Raw genomic sequence first — 5,368 nt, 5'->3', positions numbered from 1 at the left:
GTGCATCTCTCTTGAAATTTGGCTGCCACCACGATCATCATTTATTTTGGAAAAAACAGACAATTACGGTACTGTTCAAAATGACTTAATGACTAATTTTATGCATATGCACATTAAAAAACAATAAATCATTGGAATAATATGATTTTCTCTTAGAACCATAATTCCATCTAAACCAGTCATATACTGTTAATTCAATTTGTTTTCATCATGTTAATTGAAAAAAGTATACTTTTGGAGGCGCAATATGTGGTTAACATTTTCATTCAGTTACCCTGTTTTGCATTCAGTTAACATGTTTCTACTGACTTCTTCTAGTAAAAGTAAATGTAATTTAGTTTACATTGGTGACACTTGTTAGCAAAATAAAATTCAAGATGCAACCTCCACACCGGAGCTGGGATTCAAAACCACAAACTCGTTCTAACCAGTCAGCCAAATAAACTACATCTTGTTCAGTGTTTGCTGTCTTTGTCACTGGCATTGCCGTTTATAATGTATCTCCATCAACAAGGAAATCCATGTAAAACATGAAGCCAACTAAAGTTGACTCATTTAATACAGTATCGTCCAATTTTTCATAAGGTTGAAATTCTCAAACGTAACCATTTTTAAACATAGAATAAATATCGAACTCCAAACATCATGTCTGTACGAATAACTACAACAATATGCATTTTGACTCTTTGCACACCTTAAGCGCCTTACTGGAAAACTTAATCAAAGGCATTAAACAGAATAATGGTAATAATAATAGTAACAATCAATAATGTCCTTCGCTATTTTGTTAGCATTGCTAACATAAATTAGAGCACAAATCGTGGTTACGGTTAACAGCCCACTAACCACGAACAGTCACTAGTTAGCTAATTAGCTGACCTGGTAACGCCCCCTTCCACCTGCCCCTCTGTCATTACTTAGCTGGTAGCAAGTCTTGGCAGGTTAACTTTTCCGAACAAAATATTGGCTTCCAGAAGTACCTTAAACACTGGTAATTTAAGACATAGCCATAGCAAAACTACAGTATAATATATCGCTCATCCTGTTGAGCTCAATAAGTTTGAGTAGATACAGTATTTGTTAATTACTTACAGGTAAAACTGAACAGACAAAAAGATTTGTCTGTGAAGAGTCCCTGCTCCCGCTTCAGCATCTGGTCAAAGGCGTGAGCATGTGCAGTTGCTGAGCGGATAAAAACCATTGGATTGCTGAACCTTAATCTCATTCGACTAAAATGAATTACTCTAATTCACCTGAATTTTCTTTAAATTATGGTCAGCAAACAATTACAAATGATCTAATTAATATAATTAAAAAATATTCCCAAATCCCACACACACCTGTAGTTCAATTTTCTGAGTGCCGAACGTATTGCGGCTACCCAACTTTATTAGGGGGATGTATTTGTTTGGTCTCAAAACTCTAAAACTATTGTCATGCCAGCAAAGTGATTACAGATTACAACTGCATGCAGTATAGCAAAAACATGTACTAATATGACCTTGCACCTCAGTTCTAAGAGTTGATCCCAGTGTTTCCCAACGTTCACATCCATCTCTCACCTGGAACCACTTTGCTGCCTGTCTCACCTCATGCCCTCTCACACACAGTATTGAGTTCCCCCCCAAAAGCTGAAAGGTTACTTCAGTCCATCTGTGGGTTAGAAAGATGACATGATGACTTTCCTTCCTCTTCTTCTCTCACACTGTTTTTTTCATTTGAACGACTGGAGAGGAAGGAAACCATTTCAGACTGGGTGAACTGGGGCTTGGTTCATTGGAGAGGAAGAGGATTTGGTTTGCAGTTTAGACAGGGAGAAACCTGAGACTTCTAGAAATGTCTGGGAATGACCCAGGAAAAACATCCGGAAACCCAGTGCCCTCCTCATCCCCTGAACCTTTTCCCCATAATGGGCCCAGTCTGCTAGAAAGTGAACTCCCCAAGGGCCCAAACACTCAAAAATTCTACACATTTCCATTACTATTTGAGCTTATATATTTCTAAAAGAACACAAGGGTTAAACTAGAAAATATGGGAAAAGTTCAAAAGGTGTCTTCCTTTGACAAGAATAATGAAAAAAACTAAACTGAAATCTTGTGCATGAAGACCTACAGTACATATTTGGGTGAGTCTTTTTATTTTTTTTGGGGGGGGGGGGTGGAATCCACTCATAAGGATCTGATGCCAACATACCAAAAACATGCATGCTAGGGTAAATGGGGACTCTAAATTTTCCACAGGTATGAATGTGTGTGTGCGTATGAATGGTTGTTTATACTGTATGTGCCATGTACAACCCCAATTCCAATGAAGTTGGGACGATGTGTTAAACATAAATAAAACTGTTCAACCTATATTTAATTGAATACACTACAAAGACAAGATATTTAATGTTCAAACTGATAAACTTTATTGTTTTCATCAAATAATCATTAATTTAGAATTTTATGGCTGCAACACGTTCCAAAAAAGCTGGTACAGGGTCATATTTACCACTGTGTTACATCTTCTTTTCTTTTAACAACATTCAATAAACGTTTGGGAACTGACGACACTAATTGTTGAAGCTTTGTAGGTGGAATTCGTTCCCATTCTTGCTTGATGTACAGCTTCAGCTGTTCAACAGTCCGGGCTCTCCGTTGTCGTATTTTACGCTTCATAATGCGCCACACATTTTCAATGGGAGACAGGTCTGGACTGCAGGCAGGCCATTCTAGTACCCGCACTCTTTTTTACTATGAACCCACGCTGTTGTAACACGTGCAAGAATGTGGTTTGGCATTGTCTTGCTGAAATAAGCAGGGGCGTCCATGAAAAAGACGTTGCTTGGAAGCATATGTTTCTCCACAACCTGTATGTACCTTTCAGCATTAATGGTGCCTTCACAGATGTGTAAGTTACCCATGCCATTGGCACTAACACAGCCCCATACCATCACAGATGCTGGCTTTTGAACTTTGCGTCCATAACAGTCTGGCTGGTTCTTTTCCTCTTTGGCCCGGAGGACACGACGTCCACAATTTCCAAAAACATTTTGAAATGTGGACTCGTCGGACCACAAAAGACTTTTCCACTTTGCATCAGTCCATCTTAGATGAGCTCGGGCCCAGAGAAGCCGGCGGCGTTTCTGGGTGTTGTTGATAAATGGCTTTTGCTTTGCATAGTTTAGTTTCAAGTTGCACTTACAGATGTAGCGCCAAACTGTATTTACTGACATTGGTTTTCCTAAGTTTTCCTGAGCCCATGCAGTGATATCCTTTACACATTGATATCGGTTTTTGATGCAGTGCCGCCTGAGGGATCGAAGGTCACGGGCATTCAATGTTGGTTTTTCGGCCTTGCTGCTTACATGCAGTGATTCTTCCACATTCTCTGAACCTTTTGATGATATTATGGACCATAGATGATGAAATCCCTAAATTCCTTACGATTTTACGTTGAGGAACATTGCCCTAAACTGTTCTACTATTTTCTCATGCACTTGTTCACAAAGTGGTGAACCTCGCCCCATCTTTGTTTGTGAATGACTGAGCAATTCAGGGAAGTATTATACCCAATCATGGCCCCACCTGTTCCCAATTAACCTGTTCACCTGTGGGATGTTCCAAACAGGTGTTTGATGAGCATTCCTCAACTTTCTCAGTCTTTTTTGTCACCTGTCCCAGCTTTTTTGGAACGTGTTGCAGCCATAAAGTTTTAAGTTAATGATTATTTGCTAAAAACAATCAAGTTGATCAGTTTGAACATTAAATATCTTGTCTTTGTAGTGTATTCAATTAAATATAGGTTGAACATTATTTGCAAATCATTGTATTCTGCTTTTATTTATGTTTAACACAACGTCCCAACTTCATTGGAATTGGGGTTGTAATAGACTGGAGACCAATTCAGGTTCTATCCTGCCTCTCACCCAGTGAGCTGGCGTAGGTGCCGATATTTATGACTGTGAACAACATAAAAAAAATGGATTGAACAGATGAACAGATAGGCAGCTGGATGGATGGACAGGTAGAAGGATTCTGGAATTAACACTCTTCAAGAACATTTTAATTTTGCTGCTATCATCGTATGGACAGACTTACACATCATTCGCCAACTTGTTTTCGACAAAGATCTGGAAGACAATACATTACACCTTCCAAAGCCGAGTAGTGAGTTCATACAACAGGAAAGACTTCACACAAGATGTCAGTATGTTGTCTAACTCACACAGACCTCAATTCCCATACCTTTTTATTTGTCTTTTTGCATGTGTTTTTATGCTGTTAATTATTCCAAACGAAGGACCATGCTCAACAGAAGAAAGTGATAAAAGTTCCATAAAGTAAGCAGCGTCAGAAACCTCCTGCGACACCATGCACATTGTACTTAATTTAAAAGTTTTTACACCTGTATGACTGGAAAGAATGTTAAAAAAAATAAATATACAATTAATAAAGGCTTTATGGATTGTTATGGCAATAGCTTGATCCTAGAATATACAGTATTTCTACAGTACTTCCATTACAGGTTTTCTGAGTTGCTTTGGCTCAATGATTGAAACTCGGACCAACTTGACCTTTATCATCACAATGAGAGCACAGCCAAAGTCTTCTCCAAACGTGTGAACGCATTTTCATTGTTTTCACACATTTCCCAGACCTTTTTCAAAACACGTAACTCAGCTGTCATACAAAGATGCATTTTTCAAAAGATTTAACACAATTGTCAAACATTGACACCATTTTTTTCATTAAAAATGAATACTGTTCTCATCCCAAGAAACACAACTGCAATCTTACCTCACAGCGAGTTGGATTAGTCGAAGCACCTGCATGGGACTCAGACTCAGAATAATTCAGTCAGCAATCATTTCTCACCCAACTATAAAAGGTACTCAGCTCTGGACCATATCATTTGTATCTGCGATCATGGACGGAGGAGTCAAGAGAGAACTTTTGAGAGGAAGAGGCCTGCATGATAGAGGAAAGGTTGTCCTGATTAAGCCCCACCTGTATGAAAATGCAGTTACTCCCTGCACGCTTCCCTTTACTCAATCCAATTGAGGAATTCTTCTCAGAATGAAGATGGAAGGGTTTGAAACAGGAGAAGACCCTGCTGGATGCAATGAAATGCAGGTTTTCTGGCAGTAGATGCGGATGCTTGTCAGGGAGGGAGAAAACATGCGAGAAGATTCTTTCTTAGGTATGTCACAAAAGACGACTCCAAAGGCGATGTGGATGAAAACCTGTAGCCCAACACTAGCTATTGGATTAGTTTTTGTTTGGTGTTTGTATTGGCTGTTTCCAGCCATAGGTTCAAGGTTTGTCAAAAGGAAGCAATAAAAATACTTGTTGTTCAAGGTATGTTTCTGGGTGTGGATGCAATT

Source organism: Phyllopteryx taeniolatus, chromosome 1 (genome assembly GCF_024500385.1).
Source record: "Phyllopteryx taeniolatus isolate TA_2022b chromosome 1, UOR_Ptae_1.2, whole genome shotgun sequence".
Classification (NCBI taxonomy): Eukaryota; Metazoa; Chordata; class Actinopteri; order Syngnathiformes; family Syngnathidae; genus Phyllopteryx; species Phyllopteryx taeniolatus.
Note: the sequence above shows the minus strand (reverse complement) of the source record.